The following is a 19,413-nucleotide window of genomic DNA, read 5'->3' as shown; positions in this document are numbered from 1 at the left end:
ATTAATTTGACACAAAACTTTAAAAGGACCAAGATAGCGTGGTCCCAACTTATAGCTCGGGACACGGAAACGGACATATTTAGCGGAGAGCCATACCTTGTCTCCAGGGGAAAAAATGGGAGGAGCTCTTCTTTTCTTATCTGCGAATCTTTTCATGCGAGAAGAAGCCTGTAAGAGAGAATTTTGGGTCTCTTTCCATATGGTGGAAAGATCACGAGAAATTTCATCCACAGCGGGCAGACCAGAGGGCAAGGGGGTAGGGAGGGGGGGAAGAGGGTGACGGCCGTACACCACGAAAAACGGAGATTTGGAGGAAGATTCAGAGATTCTGAAATTATACGAGAATTCGGCCCAAGGTAGAAGATCTGCCCAGTCATCCTGGCGGGAGGAAACAAAATGTCGTAAATAGTCACCCAAGATCTGGTTAATTCTCTCTACTTGTCCATTGGATTGAGGATGGTATGCAGAAGAAAAATTTAATTTAATCTTGAGTTGTTTACAGAGAGCCCTCCAGAATTTAGACACAAATTGGACGCCTCTATCCGAGACGATCTGTGTAGGCAACCCGTGAAGACGAAAAATGTGTACAAAAAATTGTTTAGCCAACTGAGGCGCTGAAGGAAGACCAGGAAGAGGGATGAAATGTGCCATTTTGGAGAATCGATCAACGACCACCCAAATAACAGTGTTGCCATGGGATGGGGGTAAGTCAGTAATAAAATCCATACCAATCAGAGACCAAGGTTGTTCGGGGACAGGTAGAGGATGAAGAAAACCAGCGGGCTTCTGGCGAGGAGTCTTATCCCGGGCACAGATAGTGCAGGCTCGCACAAAGTCCACCACATCAGTCTCTAGAGTCGGCCACCAATAGAAGCGAGAGATGAGTTGCACAGATTTCTTAATGCCCGCATGACCTGCGAGATGGGAGGAGTGACCCCATTTGAGGATCCCAAGGCGTTGGCGTGGAGAAACAAAGGTCTTTCCTGGAGGAGTTTGCCTGATGGAGGCTGGAGAAGTGGAAATCAGGCAGTCAGGAGGAATGATGTGTTGAGGAGAGAGTTCAATTTCAGAGGCATCTGAGGAACGAGAGAGAGCATCGGCCCTAATGTTCTTATCAGCAGGCCGAAAGTGAATTTCAAAATTAAATCGGGCAAAGAACAGAGACCACCTGGCCTGACGAGGATTCAGCCGTTGGGCAGACTGGAGGTAGGAGAGGTTCTTGTGATCGGTGTAAATAATAACTGGAAATCTTGATCCCTCCAGCAGATGCCTCCATTCCTCAAGTGCTAATTTAATGGCTAGAAGCTCTCGATCCCCGATGGAGTAGTTCCTCTCCGCCGGAGAGAAGGTCCTGGAAAAAAAACCACAAGTAACAGCATGCCCGGAAGAGTTTTTTTGTAGAAGGACAGCTCCAGCTCCCACTGAGGAGGCATCAACCTCCAATAGGAAAGGTTTAGATGGGTCAGGTCTGGAGAGCACGGGAGCCGAAGAAAAGGCAGACTTGAGTCGTTTAAAGGCGTCTTCCGCTTGAGGAGGCCAAGACTTGGGATCGGCATTTTTTTTTGTTAAAGCCACAATAGGAGCCACAATGGTAGAAAAATGTGGAATAAATTGCCTGTAATAATTGGCGAACCCCAAAAAACGTTGGATGGCACGGAGTCCGGAGGGGCGTGGCCAATCTAAGACGGCAGAGAGTTTATCTGGGTCCATTTGTAGTCCCTGGCCAGAGACCAAGTATCCTAGAAAAGGAAGAGATTGGCATTCAAACAGACATTTCTCTATTTTGGCATAGAGTTGATTATCACGAAGTCTCTGAAGAACCATACGGACATGCTGGCGGTGTTCTTCAAGATTGGCAGAAAAAATCAGGATATCGTCCAGATATACAACAACACAGGAGTATAGGAGATCACGAAAAATTTCATTAACAAAGTCTTGGAAGACGGCAGGGGCGTTGCATAGACCAAAGGGCATGACCAGATACTCAAAGTGTCCATCTCTGGTGTTAAATGCCGTTTTCCATTCATCCCCCTCTCTGATGCGGATGAGATTATAAGCACCTCTTAAGTCCAGTTTGGTAAAAATATGGGCACCTTGGAGACGATCAAAGAGTTCAGAGATGAGGGGTAGGGGGTAGCGGTTCTTAACCGTGATTTTATTGAGACCGCGGTAGTCAATGCAAGGACGTAGAGAGCCATCTTTTTTGGACACAAAGAAAAATCCGGCTCCGGCAGGAGAGGAGGATTTACGGATAAAGCCCTTTTTTAAATTTTCTTGGACGTATTCAGACATGGCAAGAGTCTCTGGGACGGACAGAGGATAGATTCTGCCCCGGGGTGGAGTAGTGCCCGGGAGGAGGTCAATGGGACAATCATAAGGCCTGTGAGGAGGTAGAGTCTCAGCTTGTTTTTTGCAAAAAACGTCCGCAAAGTCCATATAGGCCTTAGGGAGACCGGTTACATGAGGAAGCACAGGGACACGGCAAGGTTTACTGGGAACCGGTTTTAAGCAGTCCTTGGAACAAGAGGGCCCCCAACTCTTGATCTCCCCAGTGGACCAATCCAGGATTGGGGAATGGAGTTGAAGCCAGGGAAGTCCAAGAAGGATTTCAGAAGTGCAATTGGGGAGGACCAACAGTTCAATCCTCTCATGATGAGATCCGATGCACATTAGAAGGGGCTCCGTGCGGAAACGTATAGTACAGTCCAATCTTTCATTGTTTACACAATTGATGTAGAGGGGTCTGGCGAGACTGGTCACCGGGATGTTGAACCTGTTGACGAGAGAGGCCAAGATAAAATTTCCTGCAGATCCAGAGTCCAAGAAGGCCACAGCAGAGAAGGAGAAGGCAGAGGCAGACATCCGCACAGGCACAGTAAGACGTGGAGAAGCAGAGTAGACATCAAGGACTGTCTCACCCTTGTGCGGAGTCAGCGGACGTCTTTCCAGGCGGGGAGGACGGATAGGACAATCCCTCAGGAAGTGTTCGGTACTAGCACAGTACAGGCAGAGATTCTCCATGCGGCGTCGTGTCCTCTCTTGGGGTGTCAGGCGAGACCGGTCGACCTGCATAGCCTCCACGGCGGGAGGCACAGGAACAGGTTGCAGGGGACCAGAGGAGAGAGGAGCCGGGGAGAAGAAACGCCTCGTGCGAACAGAGTCCATATCCTGGCGGAGCTCCTGACGCCGTTCGGAAAAACGCATGTCAATGCGAGTGGCAAGATGGATGAGTTCATGTAGGTTAGCAGGGATTTCTCGTGCGGCCAGAACATCTTTAATGTTGCTGGATAGGCCTTTTTTAAAGGTCGCGCAGAGTGCCTCATTATTCCAGGATAATTCTGAAGCAAGGGTACGGAACTGTACGGCATACTCGCCAACGGAAGAATTACCCTGGACCAGGTTCAACAGGGCAGTCTCAGCAGAAGAGGCTCGGGCAGGTTCCTCAAAAACACTTCGAATTTCCGAGAAGAAGGAGTGTACAGAGGCAGTGACGGGGTCATTGCGGTCCCAGAGCGGTGTGGCCCAAGCCAGGGCTTTTCCAGACAGCAGGCTGACTACGAAAGCCACTTTAGACCTTTCGGTGGGGAACTGGTCCGACATCATCTCCAAGTGTAATGAACATTGGGAAAGAAAGCCACGGCAAAACTTAGAGTCCCCATCAAATTTATCCGGCAAGGATAGTCGTATTCCAGAAGCGGCCACTCGCTGCGGAGGAGGTACAGGAGCTGGCGGAGGAGATGATTGCTGGAGCTGTGGTAGTAACTGTTGTAGCATAACAGTCAGTTGAGACAGCTGTTGGCCTTGTTGCGCAATCTGTTGTGACTGCTGGGCGACCACCGTGGTGAGGTCAGCGACAACTGGCAGAGGAACTTCAGCGGGATCCATGGCCGGATCTACTGTCACGATGCCGGCTGGCAGGTGGTGGATCCTCTGTGCCAGAGAGGGATTGGCGTGGACCGTGCTAGAGGATCGGTTCTAAGTCACTACTGGTTTTCACCAGAGCCCGCCGCAAAGCGGGATGGTCTTGCTGCGGCGGTAGTGACCAGGTCGTATCCCCTAGCAACGGCTCAACCTCTCTGGCTGCTGAAGAAAGGCGCGGTACAAGGGAGTAGACAGAAGCAAGGTCGGACGTAGCAGAAGGTCGGGGCAGGCAGCAAGGATCGTAGTCAGGGGCAACGGCAGAAGGTCTGGAATCACAGGCAAGGAACACACAAGGAACGCTTTCACTGGCACTAGGGCAACAAGATCCGGCGAGGGAGTGAAGGGGAAGTGTAGCGAGCGCTCCGGGGAGGAGCGGGGACCCGGAGCGCTCGGCGTAACACCATCCAAGAGTCTTTCAATTCTTGTTTGAGGCATCTTTGCCCATTCTTCCTTTCAAAAGTCTTCCAGTTCTTTGAGATTTCTGGGATGTCTGTCCCGCACTGCTCTTTTAAGTAGTGTTGAGCGGCATAGGCCATATTCGAATTCGCGAATATTCGCGAATATATGGACGAATATTCATCATATATTCGCGAATATTCGCATATTCGTAATATTGTCGATTTATTTACGCATATGCGAAAATTCGTGAATGTGAAAATTTACATATGCGAAAATTAGCATATGCAGAAATTAACATAAGCGAAAAGTCGCATATGCGAAAAGTAGCATATGCAAATTTTCGCATATGCGAAAATTCGCACACCGGTCTCACACAGTAGTATTAGAGCCTTCGTTACACCACACAAGCTGGAAGCAGAAAGGGATGATCACTGTGATGTGTACTGTGTAAAATAAAAAAATAAAAACGAATATTCATAATTACGAATATATAGTGCTATATTCGCGAATATTCGCGAATTCGCGAATATGCGATATTCGCGAATAAAATTTGCATTGCGAATATTCGCGAGCAACACTACTTTTTAGGTCTATCCATGGATTTTCAATTATGTTGAGGTCCGGAGATTGTGAAGGTCATGACAAAACCTTCAGTTTACGCCTCTTGATGTAATCCCCATGGATTTCTAGGTGTGTTTAGGATCATTATCCATTTGTAGAAGCCATCCTCTCTTTAACTTCAGCTTTTTCACAGATGGCATCAAGTTGGCATCCAAAATTTGCTGAAATTTTATTGAATCCATTTTTCCTTCTACTCGTGCGATACTTCTACTGTGCCACTGGCTGCAAAACAACCCCAAAAGCATGATTGATCCACCCCCATGCTTAACAGTTGGACAGAGGTTCTTTTAATTAAATTCTGTTCCCCTTCTTCTCCAAACGTACCTTTGCTCATTCCGGCCAAAAAGTTCAATTTTAAGCTCATCGATCCACAGAACTTGTTTTCAAAATGCATCAGGCTTGTCTATATGTTCATTTGCAAAGTTCAAACGCTGATTTTTGTTGTGAGGATGTAGAAGATTTTTTTCTTCTGATGACTCTTCCATGAAGACCATATTTGTACAAGTATCTCTTTATAGTTGAATAGTGTACCACAACTACAGTGTCTGCCAGATCTTTCTGGAGGGATCGTGCAGTCAAAAGTGGGTTTTTAATTATTTTTCTCACAATCCTGAAAGCTATTCTGTCTGATATTTTTCTTGGTGTTCCAGATCTTGCTTTAACTTTCAATATTCCTGATGACTGCTATTTCTTAATTACATTCCGGACAGAGGATATTGACATCTGAAAATGTTTTGCTATCTTCTTATAGCCTTCTCCAGCTTTGTGGGCGTCAACTATTTTCAGTTTCAGATTTCTAGACAACTGCTTAGAAGAACCTATGGAGCTGATTGTTGGGGCAAGGTCAGATGAGTCTGGGCATTTAAAACCTTTGAGATTGACATCACCGAAGTACCACCAAATTAGGACATACATTTACATCTGTGGTCGTAAAGGGGTTAACAACCTGATTAATATTAACAAGTTTTTTCTGAGGTCCTCAAGAATGTGTCTTTATATATTTCCACAAATCTGTTGTGGAGATCAGAATTTGATAGATCCTTGTTCCTTAAATTAAACGGTTAACCCACTTACATCTGATTGCTGTTTTACTAATTAAACACACCTGACTCTAATTTCACCATCAAACTCTTTGACAATCTTATAGGTTTACATATTTTTGCCACTCATAGATATGTGATAATGGATAATTTGCCTCAATAAATTAAATTAAGTTTATTTTGTTTTCTTCATCTACTCTTAGGATATTTGTGAAAATCCAATAAAATTTTAGGTCCCATTTATACAGAAAATGGTACAGAACAGGGTTCAAAAAATTTCAAGCACCGCTGTAAAATAAATAATCAGAAGAGAAACAACAATACTTAATATTATAATTTAGCTTATCCCACATTTTTTTGTGATGAATTTTAGTTTATAACTTTTAAAATTTTATTTTACTCCTTTCCATCAATCCTTATTTTCCTCCTTTCTTATGAAAACTATAAGGGCATATGTATGTCAGGAAAGTTTGGTACTGATTTCAATGAGTAACAGTACCACCTCTGAGCTGCATCTCTCAATGGCCCTCAGTGGGATCACTGAAAAGGTGTTGAATTAAGGTAACTAAAACCCACATTACAATCAACACAGGTAAAAAAAACAAAGAAAAAAAAAAAACAATGTGTGCTCAAATGATAATGAAATTCCCAAAACTTTTTTTTAGATCTGCTCTTAAAACAGGTCATAATAAGAAACTAACCTAAATAGACATTGAGACGTGGAAAAGTTGTAGGACCCCTTTGTTTAAAAACCATAGTGCTCCCTGAAACAACTTGAAACTGACAATAGTAATAATGAATGAAGATTTACTAAATATTAACTGATTAGACATTGCTTTTAAATTGAGGTTCAACAAATATTGAAACCTGGACTGGCCTGGATAAAAATGATGATACCCCTGGAAAAGATGGGAAATAATTTGACAATAGGGACCTGTTAAACTAAGCTTTGCGTCACAGGTGTCTTCAAACGTGTAATCAGTCAGACTGCTTATGTGAAGGGTGAAAAGTAAATAATGAACATGGACCATAGAAGTCCAAGGGCAGAGACTAAGCTTAGAAAGAAAACTATAGATGAGCATGCTATTGTAAAGACCCTTTTTAAGCAGCTTGATGTTCCTGTGACTATAGTTTCACATATTATTCATAAGTTTAGGATCTATGGGACTGTAGCCAAGATCCCCGGACATGACCGTAAGAGGAAAATTCATGACAAATCGAAGAGACTGATAATACAAATGGAAACCAAAGAACCCAGAACAACTTCCAAAGACATTAGAGGTGAATTTCAGTGTCAGATCACATCGTCCGTCACTGAGATAAAATGGACTTAAGGGTCCACTTTTCATGATTTTTTTCCAGAAGTACGACAAAATCAAAACTATATAAGTCGGGTATCATTTTAATTGTATGGACCTACAGAATAAAGGTAAGGATAAAGGTCGTTTTTACCGAAAAAAAAGTGCTGTGTAGAAACGGAAGCACCCAATGTTTACAAAATTGCATTTTTTCTTCAATTTTGTTGCACAATGATTTTTTTTCCATTTTTTGGTAAAACTACTGATGTCATTACAAAGTAGAATTGGTGGTGCAAAAAAAGCCATCATATGGATTTTTAGGTGCAAAATTTTAAGGGTTATGATTTTTAAAGGTTAAGGAGGAAAAAAAAACAAAACTTCAAAAATGGAAAAAAGCTTGGTCCTTAAGGGGTTAAAGGCATTAGAATGGTTTTTGGGCTTTGCAAACTACTACAGAAAATGTATTAAAACATTTTCTATCGTCGCAAAACCATTTACTGATTTAACTCCCAAAGAGGAAGATCCGGTTAACTGGTCTACGGAGGTGGAGGCAGCTTGTACACATCTCAAGGGGTGTTTCATCTCCATTGCTATATTAGTCAACCAGATCAGACCAACCCCTTTATTGTTGAAGTTGATGCTTCTGAACTTGGTGCCTTTTTCTCTCGAAAATTTTCTGCTGCAGAACAGAACTATGATGTTGGTAATCTAGAGCTTTTGGCTATTAAGTGGGCTTTTGAGGAATGAAGACATTTTCCCGAAGGGTTAGTTCATCAGGTTACAGTAGTCCTCGTCAAGCCCGCTGGGTCTTGTTTTTTACGTGGTTTAATTTTGTCTTTAATTATCACCCGGGTACTAAGAATGTTAAGGCTGATGCCTTATCTCAGAGTTTTAGGGATTTTCAGCCTATTGATTCTAATCCTGAGACTATCCTCCCAGAGAGTGTGGTTATTTCAGCAGAGTCCTCATATTTAACTTCTGAGCTATTGAACAATCAAGGTTTGGTTCCTCCAGAGATTCCTAGAGGCAAAATCTTTGTACCCAGTTAGTTTAGTCTCCGAATTATTAAAGAATGTCATTGTTCCCCATTGGCAGGTCCTCCTGGTATTCAGGGTTCAAGGAAATTGCTTCAAAGGAAATTCTGGTGGCCAACTCTCAACAGGGATGTGGAGACTTTTGTTGTTGCTTGTGAAATTTGTGCTCGAGCAAAGACTTCTCGGACACGTCCAGCAGGAGAGTTGTGTCCTTTGTCTATTCCCAATAGGCCAACCTTGATTGAAGCACCTGTTCTGGCTTCTATATAAGCTGGCAGTCTGCTCTTACACCCTGCCTGCGAAAGAGCTTCTACTCCTAGCTAGCGTGTATATTGTACCTTGTATTTCTGGCATATCTGACCCATTGGCTCCACTCTCTGACCCTTCTTCTGTTTCTGTGACTGTAATCTCTTGGTACTGACTCGGCTTGTGGACTGTGAATTATTGTGTGTGTTTAGATATTATTTCTGTTAGTCTGTGTGCTCCCTTACAGTATCCTGACTTTGACTGTATTAAAGTTTGTTTTGTTGACCCATACTTCCCTCACTTATTTAGGATAGGGTCCGTCCACGTGGTTGTCTATACGCTGCCAAGGGTGGATAGGCAAGTAGGTATGGAAAGGGGGAGTCGGTGAGAATAGTGTTGAACTCCTTCCCTGCTCATACATGACAATAAGGGTGAGACTAAGAGGCTTAAAGAAGAACTGCAGCCCGGGCTGCAAAAACTAAAAAAAACTTTAATTTTTCCCTGTTGCGCCATTATCGGTGTCCCGTTCCTCTGGTGCTGCTCAGCTTCCGACTTCTTGGGCTCTGGGACTCATATTGCGCTCAGCGTATTGTGGCTGTGGCCAGCAATACGCTGACCGCAGTATGAGTCACGGAGTCCTAGAAGCAGGAAGCAGAGCATCCTGGAGGAACAGGACACTGATATCAGCACAACAGGGAATGTAGGAAGGTGAGTTAAAGTTTGTTTTTTTAGTTTTTGCAGCCCGGGCACAAGGGAAGTGAAAAGTGTTGCGCCGCAGTTCTCCTTTAAGTGGGCTTCACCTAAGACACTGACCTTCTGTCACATACAATACTGTGTCCAGTTGACTGATGGAATCTACTAGTGTTCTGTTTCTCTTTCAGTTGTGCCCCATTCTACCCGCATAGGGTGCCATGATAAGTATGCAAAAGTAGGGACACCTCTCTCTATTCTATATGCTGTATGCTGATAGACTACCCTCCTGTTGCAAATTTTACTTGTCAACTATATACTTGGTGCTGGGTACATCTATACCTACCCTCATTGACCCCACAGTGTGTATGTGTGAACTTTAATGCATCCATTAAAGAGTTTATAAACTTTTAAACAGGATAGTTGCTTTGATTTTGTTACCATTATTGTAACCTAAGGATGCACACACTTCTGTGTTGATATCTATATTTTACAGAGTTTTCCTTTTCCAAATAGGTCCCTCATTTTGTGCATTATGCCAGGATTATATAAACGTATGATAACAACTATACCTTTAAAACAATTATATAGTGTTTTTTTCCGCATAACTGAACAAATGATATGTGTGATAAAATTCATACTAAACAAATTTTAAACAGGCACAGAGCTGGATATCTCAATTTTCTTGCCTAAACTAATCTTCTTATTAAAAATGAGACCACCCTTGTGTATTCATGTTACTAATTTATATGCATCTTAAATTCCATCTGCTTCTATACATCAGGAAATGTGTGTGTGCTATTGTCAAGTTTGAACTAATTATTTTTGGTGGTAAACAGAATCGTAACTTATTTCAAACTGGATTAAGCTTAGTATTTCCTAAGGACATTAATAATCCTCTTAAAGAAAGAAGAAGAAAAATGGAGTTACTTTGTTTCATGTTGAAGCTAATAACCACACGCCTTTGTGATCCACTCAAAACCTTTTCAAGATGCGGCATGACTACTTAATCAAAGAGCAGCGAAGCTAGAATTTACTTAGAATTCAGAGTCACAGTTTTAGCCAGAAAATTATTTTGGCCCATGTCTTCTAAACAGTGTCCTGTTTCATATTGTATAATAATCAAGCGAGATGAGATTACTTCAATACATAACTGTTTGGAAAAATGGATCATCTGAAAGATGTTTAATATGGCCATAAACTGTAATGGGTCAATATAGTAATATATAGGAAATGTTGCAGTCTTGCAGCAATAAGAACATAATAACCTAATTCTAAGCGCTACTCATAATAGAATACTTACCCATCAAACATTGGTATTTTTCCTTTCGTTCAATAAAGAGATACAAATGCAATGTTTTTTTTTTAACTCATACCAAACTCTTCGTCAGGTACATAACAAATAGGAAGCGTTCAGATTCAAATGACCCTTTGGTCTGCGGTCACCAAGCTGTTTTAAGATATAAAAAAAATATTCTTTACTTTAAAATAAATTACTTTATAATTGTGTTGTATTAGAGATGAGCGAACTTACAGTAAATTTGATTCGTCACGAACTTCTCGGCTCGACAGTTGATGGCTTATCCTGCATAAATTAGTTCAGCTTTCAGGTGCTCCGATGGGCTGGAAAAGGTGGATACAGTCCTAGGAGACTCTTTCCTAGGACTGTATCCACCTTTTCCAGCCCACCGGAGCACCTGAAGGCTGAACTAATTTACACAGGATAAGTCATCAACTGCCGACCCGAGAAGTTTGTGACGAATCGAATTTACTGTAAATTCGCTCATCTCTATGTTGTATAACTGCCTAAATATGTCAGCATTACACAAAGTTGAAGGAAGTCTGAGTGGACTATAAAGGAGGTAAGTAATTAATCTTTCTTCTAGTCTTCTCTAGGCTACTTGCTTGTAACAATACTATTACTTTCTTACACTCAGAGCATATATTAATCACTTCAAAGGAGATTTTATCCACACAATTGTGTCTAAGATACCATTAACCCCTTAAGGACAATGGACGTATGGACGATGCTCGTGTCATGCTTGGCAAGTCCCGGCTGCTATCAGCAGCCAGGGACCCGCCAGTAATGGCGGACATCCGCGATCCCGCGGATGTCCGCCATTAACCCCTCAGATGCCGTGATCAATACAGATCAGGGCATCTGCAGCAGTGCGGTACTTTGAATGGATGATCGGATTGCCCGCAGCGCTGCTGCGGGGATCCGATCATCCAGCATGGTGGCCGGAGGTCCCCTCACCTGGCTCCGGCCGTCTCCCAGGGTCTTGTGCTCTGATCTGAGAGCAGACCAGAGCAGAAGATCACCGATAATACTGATCGGTGCTATGTCCTATACATATGTGAAGAGCAGAGGAAAACGGAAGCTTGGGATCGCGCTGTCGCAGAAATCACTGGATTCGTTGCGTCTCTTAAAGTTATATTTATTGTCACACAACGTGTTTCTGGATATAAACTGATCCTTTCTTCAGGCGTGATACATACAATGTTTTTGACCTACTAGGGGCCAGATGGTACAGTAAATAGTATAGGAGCCTTATTTAGACCACAAGCTGGAAGAAGGGAGGGATGAGATCACTGTGATGTGTTCTTCTCATCCTTCCCTTCAGATAACACTTATCTTCTCTGTGAGGTCTTTCTCCTGTGCAGACCTGCGTCCTTAGAATACAGAATGCATATGCTATTTTTCGCATATGCGTATTTTCGCTTATGTGAATTTTCGCTTATGTAAATTTTCGTATGTATTAATTTTCTCACACGTAAATATTCGCATATGCGAAAATAAAACGAGAATATTACTAATATGCGAATATTCGCGAATATGACGAATATTCGCCCATATATTCGCGAATATTCGCGAATTCGAATATGGCCTATGCCGCTCAACACTAGTATTGACCCACAGAATAAAGAAAACATGTAATTTTTACCGGAAAGTGTACAGCATGAAAACAAAACCTTCCAAAATTTGCTAAATTGCGGTTTTCTTTAAAATTTTCCCACATAAATGATATTTGTTTGGTTGCACTGTATATTTTATGGTAAAATAAGTGATGTAATTACAAAGTACAATTGGTGACGCAAAAAAACAAGCCCTCATATGGGTCTGTGGAGTGAAATATAAGAGAGTTATGATTTTTAGAAGGCGAGGAGGAAAAAACGAAAATGCAAAAATAAAATTGGTCTGGTCCTTAAGGCCAAAATGGGCCTGGTCCTTAAGGGGTTAAAATAGTGACCTAATTCATCTGAAGCTGACTACATGGTTGGCTGTACGATTACAAGCTCCAAGTCCCCATCTCTCCCTGTGCATGGAGCAGCATGTTTGCACATTCTCTATGGGACTGTCATACATTGGTATCTCCGGTGTTCTATTAGACAGTGCATAGATATATAGGTAGCTAGATATAAAATAGATAGATACAAAAAACAGTCCAGGGTGAGCGGCACATCAGTCAGAGTAGAAGGTTGGTGCAAGCAGTATTGTAGCCAAGGTCAAGAGCCTTCAGGTGTCCACAAAAACAGAGGTGAACTGCAGAACACAAAATGTGGTAACATCAAGTAGCTTTATTCCATTCTAAGATTCTTTTCAGCTGCCCATGCAGCCTTTTTAAAGCATAAAATTAGATATATCGATAGATAGATTGATAGATTTATAGATATATATTAGATATATTTTGAGATAATTAAATAGATATGCAATAGATAGATAGATAGATAAAGCAAATATGATGCAGCACTCCACAGATAGCAAAGAAGGTGGTTTTATTCCATCATGTGCATAGACAACGTTTCCCCAGTCTCACACTGGCTTTTTCACTTGAAAAAGCCAGTGTGAGACTGGTGAAACATTGTCTATGCACATGATGGAATAAAACCACCTTCTTTGCTATCTGTGGAGTGCTGCATCATATTTGCTTTTTCTGGATTAAGGAACCGGAGGACCCAGGTTCCAGATATGCGGGCACCCCAAATTTCTTTTCTATTCTGAATATTGGTAGTGCCGTTTTTATTTGCATTAGATAGATAGATATGAGATAGAAAGACAGATTGACAGATGGATAGATAAATAGATGCAAGAGATAGGACATATAGACATTTTCTTACCTGCCACAGATGAACAGAAGCAGACATCTTATCTTCCCTGTATTGAGTGCCTAAAATGTTCCCCCAGGGATTTGGTAGCAGTCATCTCTGATGCCTGGAGGTCAATTTGAGATAAGTTCATTTACTGCTTCCTGTCACATGAGACTACACAGAGAGCAGGAGCAGCCTTCCCAGCTGTTAGGTAGGAGCTGCTGACTGTAACATTGTTCTTGCTCCCTGTCTGTGTCATTATTACTTTAATAGCATGTTTCCTGGTGGAGGCAAGCTTCTTTTAATTTCACTTCAGATGTCGTATTGGGCATTAATAAGCCGTGATGAGTTGGACCGCTGCTGCTAGTCATTAAAGGCGAGGTCCAAGTTATTGTTAGTACTAATCTGTCTAGTCCAAAGTTTTTTGTCATAGTTATTTAATGCTCCAGGGCATATATTTATGTTCAGGGTTGTCTAGGGGTTAACAAAGGTATCATTAATTCAGCTGCTTACTGTATACTCCACCTAACCTGTAGTCTTCCTCATGTGGATAAAGCACCAAAGTTTCCACAAACTTGAAACTAAAAAAAAAATGAATGAATGAATCTCTAAAAAATGGCAGATGCTACTACTGTAAGCCCTGCCCAGCTGCACATATCCTGCACAAATGTAAAAACTTAAGAGAGCTCAAAGTGTTATTCAAGACTTTCTAGGGCAATTGGGTCATTTTCTATTCAGACCAGTTACTTAGTCCAGATCGAATCTGCCAGTCAATACTTATCTCACCAAAAAGGAATTTCAAGAATTTCACTGACATTCATATCTATTTTACATCTATTTCTGTGATTTAAAGGGAAAATATTTACTATTGTTTTAATCAAGTTTTTATGTTACACATATTTTTTAAAGAACTTTGGGTTATTTTCTTTCTTCCATTTATTCTTTTTAAATATAATCACAAAATTGTTCTTCCATTGCTTCCATTCTAGCCACTAGACCTAAAACTAAGCTTATACTTACTGTTCTATAGAGATAATTTCCCACTTATGCCTTTCTACTCATCAGAGACATGAGTTTAGTCTCTATGTACTGGCACCAGTACATAGAAAGCACTGGATCTACCACCATTCACAGCAGGGATCAGCGTCCCCCTCCCTGTAGAATGACTAATAGTGTCTTCAATGCATCTTAAAGTGATAACTCCATTCTATTGTTATCTATGATCCTTATGTCCTATTGTTAAGCATATTACTAAGGAAATATGGATGTCCCCATGATATAAAGAATATATTCAGAAAAAAAAAAAGAATTGCATGTTTTAGCATTTACTTCTAATCATGAAAAATAAATCTAGGTGATATGTTCCCTTTAAGTAAGTTTGATCCAATGTTACGTGATTTCCTTTTTATGGACACATACATTAACTCTTTATTGAAATTCTTTCCATTAGTAACACATTGTACAGTACTAAGCCTAAATCTTATTAAATGTTGTCGATTATAATAGATGCTCTAACTTATTGAAGGTGACATGTTGATTGCTTTTCAGTTTAAAGGAAACAGCAAAGCAAATGGCAATTGACAGCTATAGACTTAGTTTAATGGCTACAATATAAAATTCTATATGAACAGAATCAGGAAATATCCCCTTTTGGTCAAATGATTATAAAAAATAACATTATAGAATTACTAAAAGTGGGAACTGTGTTGGTTTTCTGAGAGCAACACAGGTTCATTACTATAAGTAGGGGTAAAGCAGAAAAGGAGAAGCAAAAAATATCTGTACCAGACCATTCTTGGCAGATTTATAACAGGAAAATATATTTGTGCTTAGGGCTTTCATTCATGCACGTGGTTGCAAGAGTTGACTACCGATTTAAACATAAACACATATTGACTTACCAAGAGGTTAGAGTTCTTCCATACCTGAGATTGCACCTTACAGACAGACCTAAACCTATGCCAATGAGAATGACTAACTCAGCGGTTGAATTGTGCCCATAACCGCGTATGAGGGCATGCCTGAAGAGGGTAAAAAACTCAGACATAAGATTGATAACATTGCTCCTGATCAAGATAACCCACACCACCACTAGTCATATCTATCTACCCCTAACTGAACTAACTAACCTCAAGTAACCAAGAGAGAGTTGAGCCTGCCGGCTCGCGACCACATTGGCAGTACCTGACCCTGAGAAGTAACGGTAGAGCCTCCTACTATGGACGGCCTGACGCTGGAACAGGACCTGACTACATATTGGCTGATTCGAGCCTATTGACATACTTACTGTGACAAATGCAGCAAGATGGAACCGATAAACTTACCAGGCATAACATACTCCAGTCCCTGCTAATAAGTGGCAAAGTTTCAACTGTTAGTCAAGTGATACGCAACCTGACACAATAACCGACCTTTGGTGACAATGACCTTACATTGACATGACGCCTATGCCAATCAAGCCTCGATAAGCAACCTACCTGAAGAGTTGACTCGACTGAACAGTGAGCCATACCCTCACCTGCCCAAAATGTCGTCATAAATAAGATCTGAGGAGTGACGACCTGCCGCGAATGATGGGTCTCCTTGTCATGCACATTCCTGTAGATTTGACAGAACTCGTGTAACAATTTCACCTATAGACTGTCGTACATGAAGGCGTGACAGGTATCAACAGAAGCATTGTGTCTGAAGACATGATCGGTCTCTGCGTGCCTATTTTACCTGTAGATTAGATAGGTCCTATAGATGTGGCAGGACTTCGCGTAATCATCGTGCCCATAACAAGACAATCTAACTCAAACCTCGTACCTGTGGGCGTGACAGATCTTGAGTAAGCCTGTGGACGTGAAGTACGTACGCGTGATGTTGACATCACTGGACTAAACAGATTAATGCTGACCACGAACTACAAACGTACGCACCGTGGACTGCTACCAACGTATATTCAGTGCAAGTTTAAACATATGCGAAGTATACTGGCACAGAGGTATGTGCTGTGTAACTATTTGTGATTGTAGAGTACAAGCTATGACCATCTGTACAGTATGAAAGCTACGAACGTATATGAAGTATACGCCGTATGCATCCATGAGCGTATGACCAGTGCGAGCTATGTGTAAGGTAAGACAGTACGAAGCTAGATACGACAACAGTTATGAGCATATGTTTCTGGATAGCGACCCACGTATGTATGAAAGGACGGCACGCGTGAGTGCAATATGACCACGACAAGCACACGAACAGTGCTCAAGGCCTGAGTGTTTAACACTGTCTGTACACATTGCATATAACACAATGAACGTATGAACAGTGCAAGCTATGTGTATGGTAAGACAGTATGAAGCTAGATACAACAACAGTTATGAGCATATGTTCTGGATAGTAACCCGCGTATGTATGGAAAGGACGGCACACGTGAGTGCAATATAACCACAACAAGCACACGAACAGTGCTCAAGGTCTGAGTGTATGACCCTATGTCTGTACACATTGCATATAGGACAACGAGCGCATGAAATGTACACAACAGTAATTGTACCTGCTGCCTAAGACACTATGAGTGCATGTACTATATGCAGCACCAACTGTGGCTCCTGCATGTGACACTTATGAGTGTACGTGCTGTAAACAAAACACTAACTGTACCTGCTGTATTTAACACAAGCATTGTGTCCGTAGACATGATCGGTCTCCGCGTGCCTATCGTACCTGTAGATTAGACAGGTCCTGCGTATCCTCGTGCCTGTAGATGTGACAGGTCTCTAATCATCGTGCCTGTAACAAGACCAACTAACTCAAACTTCATACCTGTAGATGTGACAGGTCTTTGAATAAAGCTGTGGACGTGATGGACGCTCGCGTGATGTTGACCTGAATGGACTAAACAGATTGATGCTGACCACAAACTGCAAACGTACGCACCGTGGAATGCTACAAACATATGTTCAGTGCAAGCTTCAACATATCAGAGGTATGTTCGGTGTAACTATTAATGATTGTAGAGAACAAGCTATGAGCATCTGTAAAGTATGAAAGTACGAACGTATGTATGGTATATTCCGTGTGAATCCATGGGCGTATGAACAGTGCAAGCTACAGGCGGCTACCTGCCATCTGCAGGCGGCTTAAAAACCGGTACCGCAGGCCTGCTGAGGCAAACAGACGTTGTCCGCCGCAACCAAGCCTGCCGTCACCATAGTAAGCAAAAGCACATGGGATGCCGGTCCCAGGCTAGACATGTGGGACGCCGGCCCCTTCCCAGCAGCGCGGCCACGAGCGAGCGGCTCCTGACGGAGACCTCCGGGATAGAACAGTAGACCGCAAGCGGTTATCAAGGGAGCACCAGCTGTGCAGACCAGCCGCACAGCCGGCCAGAACAATACTGGTGCCGGAAGCCGCCCGACGGGTCCCGGGGAGCATAATGCTGCGGCTCAGGACACCAGCCAAAAAGTAAGAAACCTTGCCGGAGCCTGGCGCTTACTGAACTGCTCCTGACACTATCTCGAACAGCTACGCTCATCCTCTGCTGCACCATACACACATGGCCCCACTCAGAGAACCGGACCAACTGCCGACGTCCTTCCGCAAACGTTACCTACGCCCCGCCTACATGATGCAGGGACATTTTATACTCCTTCCCCTAACATGGCTCCGCCTAGAGGTGCAAGGGGTGTGGGAATTCCCGCCCCTCACACAAATTCAGCCTGATAGGCTTCCCACACATCAAAATCTGTGCAGATGCAACCAATCAGAATGCTTCTTTCATTTTTCAGAGGCCTTTTTACAAAATGAAGCTATCTTTTAAAGAAGCTATCTCATTGGTTGCTATGGACAACTGGTCAACTTTTCCTCTGTAGAGGTTTTGAAAAATGATCCCAATTGTGTATGTCTCCCTCGTGCAATGACACATCAAGTTAAAAACTCCACAAGATGTCTGAAGGAGTCTTGTGGTATCTGGCACAAAAATGTCATGTAAGACGCAGGTCCTTTAAGACCTGTAAGTTAGGAGGCATGTTCATAGATTGGACCTGTTTTAATAGCATGTGGGTAGTCAACTACTTTTAGTAAGAATCCACTCATCCAGGTCTGCCATCCAGTGAAGGTCCGAGCTACACACCTATTGGGCACAGTGCCATGCAAGAAATAGGCACTGCTAATAATAAGACAAAATCATTCCCTTAACCTCTTAAGGACGCAGGGCATACGTGTACATCCTCTGCCCTGTCCCAGTCTATAACGGCGTGACCCTGCATCAAAGCGAGTCGGTCCCGATGGTTAATGAAAGCCGGGACCCTGGGCTAACAGCGTGCGGCACCAATCGTTGTGCAGCGCGTTATTAACCCATTAGATGTGATCAAAGTTGATCGCGGCATCTAAAGTTAAAAAAATTGCATCCCGGCAGCTCAGTCTGGCTGATCGGGAACATCGCGGTGAAACCGCGGTGTCCCAATCAGTTAGGACGCCGAAGGAAGAAGTCAAGCACCGATAACACTGATTATCTGCATGTAGTTCTATGCCGATGATCAGTGTTTGGAATCAATATAATCCATGTTATAGCCCCTAGTGGGGGCTATAACATACAAAAAAAAAGTGGAAAAAAAGTTACTAATGAAGAATTAACTTCTTCCCTAATAAAGAATCGCCCCTTTTTCCCATAAAAAAAAAACCTGTGTAAATAAAAATAAACCTATGTGGTATTGCCGCATGCAGAAATGTCTGAACTATAAAAATATTTTGTTAGTTAAACAGCACGGTCAATGGCGTACATGCAAAAAAATGTCAAATTCCAAAATAGCGTATTTTTGGTCACTTTTTATAGCACAAAAAATTTATAAAAAAACAATCAAAAAGTCCAATCAAAACAAAGAAATGGTACCAATAAAAACTTCAGATCATGGTGCAAAAAATTAGCCCTCATACCGGCCCGTACACGGAAAAATAAAAGAAAACTATAGGGTTTAAACATATGAATTTTTGCGCATGTAGTTTAGATTTTTTTCTAGAGGTAAGACAAAATCAAAACTATATAAGTAGGGTAATATTTCAACCGTATGGACATACAGAATAAAGATAAGA

This window comes from Hyla sarda, chromosome 2 (genome assembly GCF_029499605.1).
Source record: "Hyla sarda isolate aHylSar1 chromosome 2, aHylSar1.hap1, whole genome shotgun sequence".
Taxonomy (NCBI): domain Eukaryota; kingdom Metazoa; phylum Chordata; class Amphibia; order Anura; family Hylidae; genus Hyla; species Hyla sarda.
Note: the sequence above shows the minus strand (reverse complement) of the source record.